This window comes from Thamnophis elegans, chromosome 1 (assembly GCF_009769535.1).
Source record: "Thamnophis elegans isolate rThaEle1 chromosome 1, rThaEle1.pri, whole genome shotgun sequence".
NCBI lineage: Eukaryota > Metazoa > Chordata > Lepidosauria > Squamata > Colubridae > Thamnophis > Thamnophis elegans.
This window is the reverse complement of record NC_045541.1, coordinates 87,672,515-87,689,262: the sequence shown is the minus strand read 5'-3', so window position 1 is coordinate 87,689,262 and position 16,748 is coordinate 87,672,515. Positions and strand designations below refer to the sequence as shown.

At 38.2% G+C, this 16,748-nt stretch overlaps 1 protein-coding gene across 2 annotated transcripts in view; it reads left to right on the top strand.

Moving 5' to 3' along the window:
* Positions 1–16,748, top strand: part of GALNT18 (polypeptide N-acetylgalactosaminyltransferase 18) — a 351,075-nt gene that overhangs the window by 281,146 nt on the left and 53,181 nt on the right. The window lies entirely within an intron of this gene.

The following is a 16,748-nucleotide window of genomic DNA, read 5'->3' as shown; positions in this document are numbered from 1 at the left end:
GTTGGCAATAACATTGTTTATGTATTGGAAAGCTGAAGAATGCAATATTACTGAATGTAAATAATATATTCCTGAGCTGAACTCTTTGCATATTTGGCTCCTTTCATGAGATAAGTCAAAAACTGTATTACCAAACTTATTTAAACATCAGCAAAAAATGTTGCTGTCATATAAGACATATATCTGATTACATTTTGGATTATGTCCTTGAATATTCCAATCCACGGTGATAAGATTTTAACTATACATATTACCATTTTAGTCTCTACTAATTCTGGATCATTGCATTGTCCTCTAATATAAAGTGACTGCACTTCAAAAGCTGAACTTGGTACCAGTTTTATATTTTTTATTTTCACGATAATAGTTTTATTGCGGTTTTCATTTTATTTCTTTTATTGATTTTATTTTAATTCTTGATTGGGTATGCCAAAGTTTGGTATAAGACGGGGAGCTATAGAAATATGTTAAATAAACAAATAACATAATTGTGTTTAGGAGAATAGGCACCTGTATCGGCTGGGAATTTTCTACTCAAACTGTAAAACCTCCAGGTCTTTTGATTTATGTAAATTACTTGAAGTCATCAATATATTTATAATACCATCCATGCAACCATCCAAGAAAGGGACTGAGTTACTTGGCATTAAATTCACAGATTTTCTGGATAAACATTTAAATTGAACAGCGGGGACAGCGAATTAATTGATACAGAACATTTCTGTCCCCAGTAATCTAAAATTCATGGGGTTATCAGGGCATGTAACACAGATTTTTGTGCGGGTAAGATTATCACTCCCACTGTCAAGCAAAACCAAGCATTTCATAGTGAGTGCCATACCATGTGCATGAATCATACAAGTGGCAAGAAAATAGGGGCAGTCAGGCATATTACAGGTTAAGTAGACAGTAAACACAAGGTCAATCAAAATGGACTCAAAAGTTTATACACCAATGCACAGATATGAGAAATAAACAGGTCGGATTAGAAATTCAAGTAAAAGAAGGCAGGTACGATATTGTTGCCATTACAGAAACTTGGTAGGATGAAACCGACAAATGGAACATACAGCTAGAAGGATTTAAATTATTTAAAAGAAATAGACCAAATAAAAGAGCAGGTGGAAATGCACTATACATAAGAAATAATTACCTCTCTACAGAAATAGAACACAACAATGATGAGAACTATCTTGAATGCATTTGGGTCAATATTAAAAGTTGTGGGGGGGGGGGTGAATTGCCATAGGTCTATACTATAGGCCACCCAACCAAGCAGAGGAAGTAGATGAACTTTTTGCTAGTCAGCTAACTAAGGTATGTAGGAAGCACACCACAATAGTAGTGGGGGATTTTAACTACCCTGGCATCAACTGGGAAACAAACTCTGCACCAAGGTGAAGATCCAACAGGTTCCTAACAAACCTAGCAGACAATTTTGTTTCCCAAAAAGTAGAGAAGGAAACAATTTGAACGTATGCGTGTTGGAGAAATTTTTAAATTTTTTGTTTTTATTTTTGTTTCTTTTTCTTTTCTTGTTCTGCGTAAGCCTCCCGGAGTCCTCCGGGATTGGGCGGCCTATAAATCGAATAAATGAAATGAAATGAAACAAGGGGATCAGCCATATTGGACTTAATTCTCACTAACAGAGAGGAAATGATAGGAAGTGTTGAAGCCACAGGAACCCTGGGGGCAAGTGACCATGCAATATTGGAATTCAACATTATGCAAACACTAGTAGAACAAAGTGAAACTAGAGTCTTGGACTTTAAGACAGCTAATTTCAATAAACTTAGAGAGAGCTTGGGAAAAATTCCATGGATGAGCATCCTCAAGGGGGAAACAACTCAAGAAGCTTGGGAAATTTTGAAAAATGATATTACAAAAGCCCAGTCTAGCACAATACCAATGAAGAAGAAAAATAACAGCTCGCAAAAGAAACCAGCATGGCTGCATAAAGAACACTCTGACAAATTGAAAGACAAAAAAGTTAAGTATAAAAAATGGAAAGGGGGAAGACATAACTAAAGCAGAATATCAGCAAATAGCCCGAGCATGTAAAGATGAAGTGAGTAAAGTTAAGGCTCACAATGAAGAAAGGCTTGCCACAAAAGTAAAAAATAACAAAAAAAAGCTTCTTCCAACATGTTAAAAACAAGAAAAAAGTTAAGGAAATAATTGGTCCATTGCTGGGAGAAAGTGGCAAAAAGGTGACAAGCAACAGGGACAAAGCAGAACTATTTAACTCATGTTTTGCAGCTGTCTTTACACAAAGGGATAAAACAGTCCAATGTATCAAAAACAGCACCACAAATATCAGATTAGGAACACAAGTTGAAATAGGGAAGAAAATGGTAAGTGAGCACCTGTCTATCCTAGATGAGTTCAAATCACCAGGACCGGATGGATTATACCCCAGGGTTCTGAAGGAACTGGCAGACGAGATCTCAGAACCACTAAACTATATCTTTCAGAGATCCTGGAATACCGCGGAACTACCAGAAGACTGGAAAAGAGTTAATGTAGTTCCCATCTTCAAAAAAAGGGAAAAAACAGATCCAGGAAACTACAGACCTATCAGCCTGACCTCAATACCAGGAAAGATTCTGGAAAAGATAATCAAGCAACGAATTAGTGAACAGCTAGAAGCAAACAAAGTAATAGCCAAAAGCCAATGTGGGTTTGTCAAAAACAGATCATTCCAGACTAATCTTATTGCATTCTTTCATAATGTGACAAAATTAGTGGACCAGAGGAATGCCGTCGATATAGTTTACTTGGACTTCAGTAAGGCATTTAATAAGATAGACCATAACCTACTACTAGATAAAGTAGAAGAATGTGGGTTAGACAGTATCACTACCAGATGAATTTGTAACTCGCTGACCAACCGCACTCAATGTGTAGTCCTCAATGGAACTGCATCTTCATGGAGGGAAGTATGCAGTGGTGTACCCCAAGGCTCTGTTTTAGGCCCAGTACTCTTCAACATCTTCATCAATGATTTGGATGAGGGAATAAATGGGGAACTCATCAAATTTTCAGATGACACCAAGCTGGCAGGAATAGCGAACACTCCAGAAGATAGGCTCAAGATACAGAAGGATCTTGACAAACTTGAACATTGGGCACTATCTAATAAAAAGAAATTCAATGGTGAAAAGAGTAAGGTTCTACATTTAGCCAAGAAAAACGAAATGCACAGGTACAGTATAGGTGGTACCTTGCTCAACAGTAGTAACTGTGAAAGGGATCTTGGAGTTCTAGTGGATAACAATTTAAATATGAGCCAGCTGTGTGCAGCAGCTGCCAAAAAAGCCAACACAGTTCTAGGTTGCATAAACAGAGGGATAGAATCAAGATCATGTGAAGTGTTAATACCACTTTATAATGCCTTGGTAAGGCCACACTTAGAATACTGCATTCAGTTTTGGTCACCATGATGTAGAAAAGATGTGGAGACTCTAGAAAGAGGACAGAGAAGAGCAACAAAGATCATCAGGGGACTGGAGATTAAAACATATGAAGAACGGTTGCAGGAACTGGGTATGTCTAGTTTAATAGAAACAAGGACTAGGGGAGACATGATAGCAGTGTTCCAATATCTCAGGGGATGGCACAAAGAAGAGGGAGTCACACTATTCTCCAAGGCACCTGAGGGTAGAACAAGAAGCAATGGGTGGAAACTAATCAAGGAAAGAAGCAACTTAGAACTGAGGAGAAATTTCCTGACAGTTAGAACAATTAATCAGTGGAACAGCTTGCCTCCAGAAGTTGTGAATGCTCCAAACACTGAAAGTCTTTAAGAAGATGTTGGATAGCCATTTGTCTGAAATGGTATAGGGTTTCCTGCCTAGGCAGGGGGTTGGACTAGAAGACCTCCAAGGTCCCTTTCAACTCTGCTATTGTATTACATTATATTTATCAGCAAAGGTAAATTTTGAACATCTCATATTTCCTCGTTCAGACAGGAAAACTCTTAATGGGTAATTGTTTTCTTTGTAGCCATTTTATTTAGAAGCATGTTTTTAGTCACAGGACCACTGAACAGACGAACTGGATACATGGGTATGAATATCACTTAGCCTTGAAATAGAATTTCTGCAAAATCAAAGTGTAGAATTACTTACACATTTTAAAAAGTGGTGAATCTATAAATATTTATTGTTGCGGAAGGAAAAATATTTCCCTGATATTCTTGTTCATTTAAGATAATGGAATTATTTTAGAATCGGACCAATGATGAGTTGGATAATATGTCATTTCTTGTTTGGCTGTGCTGAAGGTTATTCTTCATAATGATACAATTTCTATTCCACAGATAAGACATACAGATTAGCCACAGCCTATGTGATTTTGGTATCTCAACATTTTCCTCACAAAATATAATCTTGTTGACTTTTTAAGCCAGCGTTTTTTTAAAGTATTCTTAAGAAGATAGTCGAGTTTTTTTTCCTCCAAATCATTGCATTTTTTAAAAAATGGATCCATGTTTTTTAGATCAAAAACTTATTCCCTCAATGGGCTTGCTTTGAACTAGAGACAGATAGTACTTATGTGGAAACATGCATTGATTTATTGACTTTTATGATTAACTAGAGACAACAAAGATTCACCTAAAGTGATGTGCGGGTTATAGAACCTCTTTGTTGTTGTTAGTTGCAAAGTTGTGTTCAACCCATCGCAACCCCATGGACAACATTCCTCCAGGCCTTCCTGTCCTCTACTATCCTCTGGAGACCATTTAAGCTACTGCTTCAGTGACTCCCGCCTCATTCCCTGTCACCCCCTTCTTCTTTTGCCCTCAATCTTTCCCAGCATTAGGCTCTTCTCCAGTGAGTCCTTCCTTCTCATTAGGTAGCCAAAGTATTTGAGTTTCATCTTCAGGATCTAGCCTTCTGAAGGATTCTATAGAACCTCTTTATAGACATTTAAAAATCATGGCACTCATTGCATTGGGTATATTGCAATTATACTGGGTCAGGAAAAAATATTGGCTAATTTTCTCTGCAACTGGTATATTTGATTATTCTTTTGGATTCTTTGAATAGTCTATAGAATGCAAGGTAAAGTAAATCAACACCTTTTTAAAAAAATAGAGGTTCTTTAGTACAAGAGGCCTTTTATATTATTCCCCTTCAGATATTTCTGAAGAAGTAATTGGTTCCCAGCACTGCTACCATAATTCTTTTTCCTGTTAATCTCCAAGCAGCTGCTTTACATTCTTGTGGACAACACTTTCACTTAACTTGTTAGAACCTTGTTATTTTAACAGTGGCTACAAATTCCAGATGGCTGCTGCCTACTTGGCTGCTTGCTTCATAAAGTCTTCTAAATAGTTTGTCTGTCCCCAGATTCATTGTTATTGTTATGACTAATATTTTGGGATTCCATCTAACACTCCCCCCAAAGTATTTAATGGCAAGATTTTTTTCAACCATTTTAGTAAACGGGAGGTAGCATTATATAAAATTGAATAGCATACATTGCATCTTCACTTTCACTGGCTTTTATTATCTTAATTTATAGTAATTGTCTAAAAACCACAGTGCATCTCAAGGCATGGCTGACAGGGATAAGTTTAAGACAAATAGGCTTCTGATCAGGGGTGGATTCCTATACCTGTTGGTACCAGTTTGCTGAGCGCATGATTTGCCAGGCCACAATTCCACTATAACTCACCTCTGCTTCTGATATATCCTATCATTCTTGGTTGGTCAGAAGCTTGTGCTTGGTTACTTATGCTATATCCCAGGAGTGTTAAACTGGCGGCCCATGGGCCATGCCCATTACAGCTCCGGGAAGGGAAAACACATTGCAATATGTCATGTGATGGCAACGTGATGCCGCGAGTTTGACACCCATGCTGTATCCCATAGTCTTATACCTAACATAATAGTCTGCATTGCATCATTTGTCAGTAATCATCTGCTTGCAATCATTTCACAGAGTTATCTGAAAGAATGAGGAGCACTATCATCAACGTGAAAGCAACATATAGTTCTATATGATTTCCATACATTAATTCTCTTGAGCAGGGGTGGGCAACTATGGCTCCTTTACAACCTATGGATTTCAACTCCCAGAATTCTTGAACCAGCTGTAAAATGTCTGCCTAGTTTCTTGGTGACATTTCTAGGGGACAAAAATGTTTGGAGATGTTCTTATCTGGATAGAAGAATATTTTTTCCCTTCTGAAAAGCCAAGTCATATTCTAATCTTCCTTTGAGGCTTTTCTTCTCTGTATTAACAGAATATGACTGATAGAAGTCTTAATTAAGGTCTTTTACCAATCTTGTTTAGCATATTGGCTATATCGGTAAGCTGAACTAGAATCAATAAGGCATGCTTTAATTTTTTTCAGAACATATTCTGAATTTAGTCCTTGTACAGAACAAACATCACTTTCTCCAGAATGTGGCTATTTCTATTGTCACTGCAGCAAGGTCATTAAGTTATATTACAATGTATTAGCTAGCTATGCATTTCTGGGCCCACTTCAAAAGTTGGTACTGGCTTTTAAATTTTCCACAGATTAGACCCAGCTGAATCAAAGAACTGTCCACTCATATGATTGTTTTGGATGGCCGCTTTTTTTGCCCATTACTAAAAACCAGAACAGATTGATTATCCCTTCTAGCAGATATTTTACACTGCTGGCCATATTTAGCATGTTGTTCAAGTCCTTCTCCAATGTTGCTCTTCTAATCTCCTTCTTGTATTTGTACCCTACATTTCTCTTTACCAAATATGATATTTTACATTTCCCCCTTTTGAAAGCAAAACTATGATGTTTAGATCATAGAGAAATGTTTATTTATGTATTTTTGATTCCATTCAGTCATATCTACTGTACTTCCTGAACAAGTCCCTGCAATTTTCTTGGAAATGTTTTCAGAAATGATTTGCCATTGCCTTCATTTTTCTAGGGCTGAGAGAAAGTGATTGGCCCAAGATCACCCAGGTGGCTTTCTGCCTAAAATGGGATTAGAATTCAAAATCTTCTGTTTTATAACCTGATGCCTCAATCGTTAATCAAACTGGCTCTCAGAAGAAGATATAATTGTCTATGTAAAACTTCAAACATAGTGAAGGCAACAAAATAACTCTATAATTACTTTTACTCTATATTCTCTAATCCTTGTTTTTTCTCAGATTAATAAACGTCAGATGGAAGGGCAAATTCTTTACAAAAATATATTACAGAGAAGAAATGGCTACATCTTCCTTAACAGCCCATCAGTGAGTCAAGACAGAATTGGAACAGCTCCACAGAAAGTTGGCTTCTCTTTTTGAAATTGTGCACTGTGTGTTGAGCTGAATGACTTGATAATTCTGTTCACTGGCAAGGAATTTAATCAATCATCCTTATGAGACCTTTCTAATAATTTTCATGGCAGAATATGGCTGCAAATCTGTCAAGTAATATACTGGGCAGACAATTCAACTTGCCCAGTAATAACATTAACACTGATGGACAGGACAAGATAAAGGCACATGATTCTGTGCTGGATCATTTAAAAAAAATAGACATTCTTTTTCTAATCATTCCAGAGATTCCCAGCCATACCTATATAAAAGTATATTCACATTTGAAAGTCCATAGTGTGCAAGGGTAGCATTTTTTACCCTTTTAGCTGCATCAAAATACATTACAGTGCTTTAACAGGGTCAAAATAAACTACAGAGCTATAATGGAGTGATAATTCCAACAGTATATCTAGCATTTCACATAGTGTTCATAACTAGACTTAGTTATAACTGAATATAAATAAATGAATATTTATAATGCAATCTTATGAGAAGCAACAGTACCATAGTTGATGGACAATGCAAATGTCTTGTTTTTGTCCCCTAACTAAGAAATGAATCTTGGGGAAGTTAACAAGATCTCCATTTGCTTTTTCTTTAAATGAAAAAGATTACTACATACTCTGTAATTTTAAGATACAGTTAGATTAAAAGCCTATAGATATTTGTATGATGAAAATTGCCCTCTGGAAAATAGTCCAAAGAGCAAAGAAAGTAAGAGTTATGATGAAAATGAAAACAAGCGACTTTAAAAGTACGGATTTAAATTCCTTGCTCCTAGCTCAAAATGCACAAGAGGAACAATCTGAAAAAAAAGTGTCTGGGGATTTAGAAAAGTTTTAAATTGCTTGATAAATTGTTTTAAAATTTTCAAACAAATCTGAAGTTTATGAAGGCAAAAGCTTCCCAGTATTTATAGAAATACATGTAGTCGCTTTTGAGCTGCATCCCTTTAAAATCTTTTTGTCCTTTTCAAATGCTTATTTTATTTGTTTGGATACAGAGGAAATGATAATTGGCAGTATTGTTTCTCTTGCTGTGGGCAACACAGGTAGCACCATCAAATAGGCTGAGGAGGAAGGTGAAGCGGGGCAGGTGGGCAATCGAAAGAGGTGTCCGTAAGGACTAAGATATTCTTTTAAAAAATGGAGCTGACTGTACTAAGGTGAAAGAATCAGGGATTAATTTGCTGGCCTTCTTCCGTAAAAAATGGATCATGTCAAGTGCTAATGCTCTCAGAAACAATTGTCACGGGGCCTTTTCAGATCAGAGGTCAGCAACTATGAAGCATAACTACATTGTAGAGAAAATGGTAAAACTAAAAATTTCTTCCTTCACCTTACTGTGACCACCACTTACTAGGAACTCAGATTGCCTGAAAGCAAAGGTTGATGTGATTTGAAGGCAGCCATTGTGAAGTAGTGTTGGATGAAGAGAAGGGAGACTGGGCCGTCTCTGTCTTTCTCTCTCTCTCTCTCTCCCTTTCCTTCTCTCTCCTTCTCCCTCTCCCCCTCTCTCTCCATAATAAATAATAATGCTCCCCCTTTGTCCTCCATTCTATCATTTTATGCAAAAAATTAATTTCCTGCCAAAATTTCAGGCTATCATAACTTTGTAGATGCCCACCTTGACCAGAAAAAGTTCAGACCTATCTGCTTCAGTGCAGAGAAAAAAGAAAATCCATTCTAAATTATCCTATTATGCTTTGGGAACTAAGATTCTGATGGATACCCTTATGAACTAGAAAGTTCATAAGAATTGGCAGGAGGGTGATAGTGCTCTTCTACTTTTGCTTCTTATCAATATATTACCTAATATATTCTACTTAATCATTCTGAAAGCCAGCGTGGTCTAATGATTAGTCCTGGACACTGAATGGAGAACCCTGAGTTCTAGTATTGGTTTGGGCACAAAGTCAACCAGCCCTAGGAAGATGGCAAAAAGTTGCCTGGAAAACCACATGGACCGGTGTCTAGTTTGATTTACAGACAAACAACAAAAATAAATCCCCATGATTCCAAAAACAGTAAACATCAATCAAGACCAATAGTCATTAATAAACTCATGTTCCATGAATCTTAAAAATATTTAAATTTTAAACTCAGGTGAACAAATTTTTAATGGTGGGTGGGGGGGGGGAGGCTCCCAAATCTTTATCTGCAGAAGACCAAAAAAAAATTACTTGGATTTTCTGTTTTGGTGAAAAAGAGTTGTTTTTACTCATATTCATCTTTTTGTAAGGTTTAGTGTGCAGCTGTCTTGTATTTCTTGCCTAAAATGATGGGAAACTATGCTAATAACTTTTGGACAGAGGGAAAAAAGAAATGTGCAGCCAGTTCTACAGAGACAAATTTTCAGCACTTGTTTTAAACCATGCAAAGCCTGAGAAAATATTGAATTGGAAGCATTGAATTGACCTCTCTACCACTGCTTTGTAAAACTGATTAAAATAAATCATATTTCAGTCCTAGATAAATGTGCTTAGGAAAATACTAGTGATAGCTCTTTATCTACTTAAATGTTGTGCCTGTTCTTGGTGTTTCTGGGTTGCTAAGGAAAATCCAATCAACAGATGCATGAGCCCAATGAAATGATGAGCCCCTAAGGAACCTTAATCCATTAGGAGAGACAAAATAATAAGCTTATTTTAATGGGGGTTTTTTTATATGTAGAAGAACATATGCTGGTCATCATGAAATATCTTTTTCTCTATTTACTCTAGTTCCCATGTATACATTATTTTTTAATAAATGTGATGTAATTGATTGTGGTAGAATCATTTTATTTGTTCTGTTATTTTACTGTTGTCATATGGTGTAACACATATCAGAGGTTGTTCATAATTGCAGCTCCAGAGGTAGCTTCATTGTGCTAGAAAGGTTTCAGTGTACTAAGATGATATATGCATTTACAAAGCATTTTGTAGGCATACGGCATCAGTGACTTGCAGCATTTATGAATAATAATTACTCTGTGAGATAAACAGCCAATATATCCTTTATAATTACATAATTATAATATGGATATTATCCTGCTTTGATTACTCTTATTTCTAGCTTATGAAAATGAGAGTTCCAAGGCCTTTAGACTTGCAAATGTAACTACAACAGAATGCAGATAACCATAAAATGAGTTGCATGTTGCATCAATTTATCAGAGAAAAGCACTATACCACAATCTTAAGTTAATTTTATAGAAAGTCATAAAAATAATGTTCTTTGCAAAGAACTGAGTTTATAAATAAATCATCATAACAAGTCCATCCATTATAAACTGAATCGTAGAACATTATTTCTTTTGCAAAACCTTAACTTCAGTAGCAGGGCACTGCAACTTTCTGATACTTCAGTCATTTATCTTTCACCATTTCACCTTTTACTTCTGATGCATGTCTCTTGCCTCATTGCTGTAACACAAATCACTCCATCTTTATTATTACTTATTATAATTCCTCGGCACTTAGTTACTTCTCCCATGCCTCATTGTACTCAGAATTCCTCTGCTCTCTAGTCTACTGGGTAATGGGCAGGGGGGAAAGTGATACTGCAATGTTTTGTCCTTTTTGTGAACCAACTAGCATTTCACAGCAATGCAAATAGAAATCCAGCAGTCTTCTATTAACATAAGATAGGGAGGAGAGGTCTCTTCCTGATTCTCCCACGCACCCCAGTTGAAGAGAATGCTAGCCGGTGTGAGCCCATTGCCTAAACCAAGCAAATTCAGAAGCCAAAAAGCATGATGTAGGTTTGAGCATGCGCAGGACCTTCTGCGCATGCGTGACGACATCAGCTTGGCCACCACTACCAGCTCGGCCAAACCGGTGGTGACATCAGCACTGCCGCCACTACCAGTTTGGCCGAACTGGTGCAAACCGGCAGAACACCACCTTTAATGCTAGTATTCTCGGTTCCACCACAAAACCATGCTCGACTAAACCGCGTCCGACTAAACCGGGTAGCTGACATCATCAACAGGGCGACAACAGCGCGGAGACAGAAGCACGCTGTAAACCCTAAACCTAAAATTAACCCCCAAACCTAAACCTAACCCCCCTAAACCTAATCCTAAACCTAACCCTAAACCTAATCCTAACCCTTAACCTAACCCTAACCCTAACCCTAACCCTTAACCTAACCCTAAACCTAAGCCTTACCTTAAGTTGAATCGGCTTGCTTTCAAAGCACTATTTAAAGCGCCCTTCTTTCTCCGCGCTGGCTGTTGTCGCCCTGTTGATGACGTCAGCGACACGGTTTAATCGGGCGCGGCTTAGTCGAGCGTGGTTTTGACGGGTCACGAGTATTCTCTGTTGTGATGAGCTGTTTTGGATTTCTATTCAAATCATTGTAACTATTTCTCAGCCTGCATCTATGGATTTAAAAAACAAAACAATGTGATCAATTCAGTGAGGATTGTCCTCATAGGGGCAGAATGCTTGCTTTGTCTCCCTAACTGTTGATGAACAATTAGAAAACTCTGTTATGATGGGGAAGTGTTTTGCTTCTCACTGACTGCTAGCCACTCTAGAGCAGGGGTGTCGAACTGGTGGCCCGCAGGCCAGATGCGTCACGTGCAGGCCACGCCCAGCCCAGCTCCACAAAGGGGGGAAAATGTCATGAGAACTCACAGTACATCATTTGACATGATCAGGTTTGACACCTGTGCTCCAGAGATTCAAACAAGGTTCTTTGCTTTCTACATTGTTTCAGTATATAATGTGCCCTTCATCTGGATGTGAAGAAAGATATATATAAAAAAAGGTTTCATATGTTACTCTCATAAATAAGATTGCCAAGTATGCACCTTCCAGTACAAAGCTGTATTTGCTAAATGTTAAGACGCAGGTAAAGTTCTTTTCTCCCCCAGCAGACTGGTGAGGAAAAACTTCATCTGCAGTCTTTTTTCTGTTAATGATGTAGAGCAGGAGTTTGACATCTGAAACATTTGCTAGGATTTAGCTGACGTTTCCTCAGTATATTTCCATGGGATTAAAATAATTACAGAAGTGCTTCGTGGCCTGGATATCATGAACTCTATTGCCTGAAGGAGTGGAAGGATATGATTTTAAAATTATTGGCATTTCATGACAGATACAGCCCTATTTTGAAAGTAGTGCAAGAATTATTTTTCTGTCACTGTGTTTCCAATTGCCTTTTTCTCTGTGCAAAGTTGATTCCAGTAGCTGGTTCAATTTGTCTGTGTCATGCCTCCAGTGGCACAATTTTCTCTTCTATTCCTTTCCCCATGAATGCCTTAGTAGGCTTCCTGTAGCTACAGAAGGCATAATTTTACATAGTAGCAACATTATCCATTGTCTCTGAATCATCTTTATGATCTCAGTCTTTGGGGGAAAGAAAGCACGTTACTTAAAAACCCTGCAAGCAAGAAAAGGTGAGTAACAAAGCTAGTTCACATCTGATCCAAATACTAGTTTGACCCATGCTGAAAGAAAAGGGGCATCTTTCACTTTTTTTTGCCAATTTATTTTGTTTTGTCATTGTGATCAGTGAATTATCTGGGGGTTACAGTGGGAGAGAGATGAGTATATATTAATGATAATGAGATGAGTATACTTTAATGTAGCAAATCCAGGCCCTTTCACTGAAAATTGCATGCTAATGATCATAGACTGAAACTGAGGAAGGCAATTGGAAGGGTGTCAAATTCATCATGAAGTAAATTCAGCAAATGGTTGGTGAAGCTACTCGCTAAATGTTTGAACAAGCTCAGCAGGCAAATATTAGGCAAGCATGCAACTATCTGATATTTTAAAGAGCCAAGGTGGCATAGTGGTTAGAGTGCAGCACTGCAGGCTACTTCAGCTGACTGCTAGCTGCAGTTCGACAGTTCTAATCTCACCGGCTCAAGGTTTACTCAGCCTTCCATTCTTCCGAGGTTGGTAAAATGAGGACTCAGATTGTTCGGGGCAATATGCTGACTCTGTAAACTGCTTAGAGTGGGCTGTAAAAGCACTATGAAGTGGCATATAAGTCAAAGTGATATTGCTATTAAAGAGTTCTCTAACTTCAAGTCTTCTTTTTCCACTTCCCTTTAATCTATGATAATTATCCTTGCTCTTGTATTCCTCTACTCTGTCTCAGTTCATGCAATCTCCAGTTCCCTTAATAATTATTAACTGATTTTTAAGAGAAGGAGAGGAGAAGGAGAAATAGGATATACTCATTATTTTTTCTTAACCCGTTGTTTTTTCTTTACATTGCTTCCATGTCTGACACAATGAAGTCTGCTGCCACTGATGAGGATGGTGGCCTGAATTTGAGGACAGGAAAATCTGTACTCTCCAAACATCCCAATAATGCCCCCACCCCCAAAAATACAGTATTATTAACAGCTAATTAGATTAACAGTTCTGATTCAGATACTGAATTATGTCCTGTTCAATTATTTAAACTAGACTGGCCTCTCTAAATAAACCTCTACCCAGCTCCACTGATGTCACTCAAATGAGATTTGCTTCCTAGAGGCAGTTGGGTCTTAGTTGCAACTGTTTTCAGAAAAAAAGCTAGCCCTTTGTGGAATTAAACCGAGTTCTAAAAAAGCACCAAATTTGAGCCCTATAAAAGATGAAAGACGCAGACTGAGAAGAAAAGCATGGAAAAAGCTATTACCATGCATATGAAGCTTAGGATATTATGCCATGTCCATGCTTGAGTTATATTTAGCATGGAATAAAAGACCATACCTACATGGTGGTAAGAAGTTTATACAAAAGCCATTACTTTACCATTTAAGAGTCCTTCTTTCATATTAAATTCCTGGATTTTTTTTTCTAGAAGGTAGATTATTTCATCTATGTATTATAACCATAGCTGGATAGAGTTTTTGAAAACTTCTGAGCAGGTCTTTGGAAAAGTATGAAATATATTTTCCAGATGTGGTACAACTCCAATTGCCTTAGGGTTTATACAGAAATATCCATAGCTTCTGCAAAGACTGAGTTGAAAGGGCTCCACTGGGCATGAGGCACATGTGGCCACAGAAATGCTGGTAAACTACCGTTCTCACCTGCCTTGGGAGTCATACAGGGGTGGTACTCAACAGGTTCTGACCAGTTCTGGAGAACCGGGAGCGGAAATTTTGAGTAGTTCGGAGAACCAATAAATAACCACCTCTGACTGGCCCCACCCCCATCTATTCTCTGCTTTCTGAATCCTAGCTGATCGGGAGGAAATGGGGATTTTATAGTACCCTTCCCCTGCCATGCCCACAAGCACGCCCACCAAGCCACGCCCACCAAGCCATGCCCACCAAGCCACACCATGCCCAACAAGCCATGCCCACAGAACCGGTAGTAAAAAAATTTGAATCCCACCACTGGAGTCATAGTTTCTCTCTGTCATGGTGTGAGCACACAGCAAAGGCATGAGCTGACTCAACATCTTCCTAGGTTATTTTCTCACCCACAATATACAGCCACAATAGTTCAGCCCCAAACCAGTCTTTTTTCCCCATCCAGTATAAATTCTTAGCTGCTTTTATTGTCTTTATCATATATCATGGGGTCAAACAATGGATAATAGGTGCTTTTGTTTTATGTTTATTTTATTTTAGGAAGCTGGATGCGTTTAGGTCAATATTTGTAAAACATTAGTTGCATGAATCCTTATAAATAATTAGACTGGATTTTGATTCTGCTCTGTGCAGCCAGCTAGTTGTATCAGCCCTTGCCTTGACAGCTTCTGCTTAGCATTTAAGATCTGAAATGAATTCATGCCTCTTGAAGCAGTGTAATTAATGAGACTGCAAAAATAGAACAAAGACTGACAGTGTTTAGACAAGAAGGAGAAGACCCACAGGTTTGATTAATTCAGGATACTGATGACCATCTTTAAAGCACTCCATGGTAGTGGATCTGGGTACTTGAGAGACCGCCTTCTGCCGATTACCTCCCTAAATCGACCAATTAGATCGCACAGATTGGGCCTCCTCCGAATCCCATCTGCCAGTCAATGTCGACTGGCGACCACACGGAGGAGAGCCTTTTCTGTTGCTGCCCCGACCCTGTGGAACGAGCTCCCCATGGAGATCCGTACCCTCACCACTATCCAGACCTTCCGCGCAGCCCTCAAGATCTGGCTCTCCCAGCAGGCCTGGGGATAGGTTCCAATTACCCGCCCGAGTGTTTGATTGCTGAATGAAAGTTGTGTTTTATTATTTTTTCTTTGTGCACATATTGTTTGTTTCTGACCTTGCACCCCCCTCCCCTGTGGTTGTAAGCCGCCCTGAGTCCCCTCAGGGAAAAGGGCGGCATATAAATCCCAATAAACCTTAAACCTTAAACCTTAATTGGAGTGCGCCAAGGAACTGAGTAATTGCTGTTTACAAACCATATTGTAGCACATGTTAAATCAGGCCAATTGTGTACTTGTGTGTGTTATAAGCAGGTGCAGTTTAATTTTGCAGTTAAATGAAGAATTATTAGCAAAATCAAAGATATGGTGAAGTGGAATATTAAATGATGCCTTCTTATTTCAAATTCATTAAAAAGATCAGGACTGTTCAATACCAAGAATTGTTGTTCAGCCTCCGTTGTACAGATTTACACTTCACTGGGCTTCAAAAATTAACAGTAGCATAATTTGACATTTTATGTATGAAGAAAAATACAATTTCTACACAATATGCTGATTTGTAATAATGGGGAAACACCATACAGTTGTATTAAATTAGTTTCTGGGCAACTTGACATCTTCTCCCATTATCTTGAGAATAACAGATTAAGGAATGTAAACAATAGACAACAAAAAAGAAAAACTGCAATCTTTTTAATTACTATGAATAGGGCTGGGTCAATGAGACAGTCATTTATGAACCTACTAGCTCATAACCTGTCCTTGCCCGGGTATTTATTTATAGGGAGGAAATGTCCAGACCAATGGTAGTTTCTAATGTTGGATTTCCCCCTTACCAAAGGGAGCCCCCTTGTGGAGTACTGTGAAGCCATTACCCTGGCAACTCCACTGTGCTGTACAGTAGAAGTCAGTATGGAAGTACGGCACAACAAGATGTATCTTAACAGAACACACACACCAAGGGGTGTTAGGGCTGTCTTACCCACACAGTATTTTTCTCCAGAGAGTAAGTCATCTGTGTACCAAGTTTGTTTGAAATTCTCAAGATATTCCAGAGTTATGCTAGAACATACAAACACATAACCAGATAGATAGATAGATAGATAGATAGATAGATAGATAGATAGATAGATAGATAGATAGATAGATAGATAGATAGAATTGCAATAAACCAGTAGCAAGGAATGTAAACTCCACTCATTATTATTATTGCAAAGATCTGCTGACAGACAATCCAATAGGTGGGAATGCAAATAAATGAAGTTCATGGTACCAAGGATGCAGTGGTGGGTTCTGGAACCCATTGCAACTGGTACAGTTACAATGGGGCCCACCGGCCTCCACATG